Source organism: Charadrius vociferus, unplaced genomic scaffold, assembly GCF_000708025.1.
Source record: "Charadrius vociferus isolate BGI_N301 unplaced genomic scaffold, ASM70802v2 scaffold104, whole genome shotgun sequence".
Classification (NCBI taxonomy): domain Eukaryota; kingdom Metazoa; phylum Chordata; class Aves; order Charadriiformes; family Charadriidae; genus Charadrius; species Charadrius vociferus.
In genome coordinates this window covers 3,036,666-3,038,782 of record NW_009648255.1, presented here as the reverse complement: position 1 = coordinate 3,038,782, position 2,117 = coordinate 3,036,666, and positions in this window count along the sequence as shown.

Sequence of the window (2,117 nt, the reverse complement as noted above, 5' to 3'; positions counted from 1 at the left end):
GAGCTCTGTCAACTTACAGGACTTAACAGAGAAGAATCCCCACAACTCCTGACTTAATTTTCCAATCATTGAGAGTAAACACAAAGTACACGCAGGATCTGGGCAGTGTGGATTCCAGTGAGTGCTTCTAGTTACGCACAGAGGTACTATGTTCTGGATAGCATTAGAAAAAAAGCTACCATCCCCTCTGCTCTGCAAGTGTATCTATATATTCCTTTCAATACTCATTACGTCATTTCAATAAAAATTTACTAGGTTAGTTTAAACAGTTTGGACATCAGCTTTTTTTTCCCTAATATTCTGGAAGACTGGAAGGGATAGGTACTACTCTGAGCATATTTTCCTCAGAAGTTAAAGTTGAGGCCCCAAAGTCAGGCATTAACAACTGAGCTTTGAGAAGAAAAAACACTAGCTATTTTGTAAATTTATTGGTTTTTATTCTGGCAATTGTCAATATCTCTACCTTTCCAGAAACCTTCTGTAATCTAATCACCTACATCACAGAAAAGCTCTAGAATGGGAGATTTCTTTTGTATTTCTGAAGAGTCACTGTCTCTCTGTTGCCACAACTCTCTGGCAACACTTTATCTGATGTGAGTTCCCGATAACTAATTTTTTATAGTTAGGATTTACCTGAATAAACACAGGGACATATTCTGATAGTCACAGTATTTGGTGTAAACAAAATGTCTTCGGCTATGATCAAACAAAGCACATGTATGGAATTTTTATGGCACCATTCTGGTGTGCCCAGTGCAAATTCAGGAATGACTTTTTGCAGCTCACCAGTTTGTATAACACATTGGTAACGTCGCTTGTGATAAAGCACCCTGGAAGGAAGCTTTAAGTCCCACAAGGGAGTTTACAAGCGTGTATAACACTGATGACTACACTGAAACGTGAGAAGCCTATCTGGTGAAAGCTTGTAATTAGTTTGGAAATAGTGTCCACCTACATCACCTGACATTGAGTTACAGCAGTTAGTACTGGCCAAAATCCACCACCACTAAACCTGACTGTCATCATCAAACTGGTAAGACATTCGCCTATAAAAAATTCTGAGATAGCAGAGTCCAAAAGATGACAGCAACCTATTTCGGACCCAAATAAACCAATTTGGCCTCTTTTTGTCCCACTAAGAAACTAGAAAGATGCATGAAATCCGATCTTTCTGAAAATTAATTTTTCTCTCAACGCTGATCATCCCTATCAGAAATATTCCCACTGAGTCTTGCTTGCAAACTTGGTCCACAGTTGCCGCGCAGCATAAATGAGCATATTGCACAATACATCAGAATCCTGCATGCACATCTGCATACGGATGATGTTAATTCTCGAGGAGGGCTTACCCGTGTCTCCAAACAGGCTGCCAAAATACCTGCTGCTGTGCACTACTTCCTTCTCTTTCCAAAATCACTTGTGCTTAGGGCCAAATCTAGTGAAGAAAAGCGGTTTGGATTAAAATCCGGACCGTGCCAAACGTAACAGCTGCAGTGGCTCCTTTTGCTCAGCCTTTACTAAGTACTTGTCGGAAACTTCACAGGCGTGACCCCGCCGAGCACCGGCACGCCGCCCCTCTCCTCTCCCCTCTCCTCTCCCCTCAGCTGGCTCGGGTGACCCGAGCACCTCCTTCCCACACCATCCCGCCTACCCCCTCCCTGCCGTTCTGCGCCCGCAAGTGGAACAGTTTTATTAAAGAAAAAAAAACCAAACACTTTTTTTGTTTTTTTTTTTTTTTAAAGGGGTTCCCCGATCCTCTGGTTCCCCAGGAAAAAATAAATAATAAAAAAAAAGAGGCAAAAAATGGGCTGGAAGCGGAGCTTGTTTGCAAAGCACAGGCCTCTGGTGGGTGTTTCTTTTTTTAAAAAAAAATCTCCAAATTTTGCTTTTCTGCATTCCTGTTTTCCATCTGTGACGCAGGGAGAGGACATTGTCCTTCATCCTCCACCCAGGGCAGTGGCGGCGGCTGCTCTCCTGGGGAAGGGGCTCCCAGTGCCCCCAGTCACACTGGGAAAGGCCCCGTCCCAAACACTCCTGCCCTCTACTCGGGTGTCCCTTCACATCCCCCCTCTTCTCCAAAAAAAAAAAAAACCCACCGGGGGGAGTTGGCCCCGGGG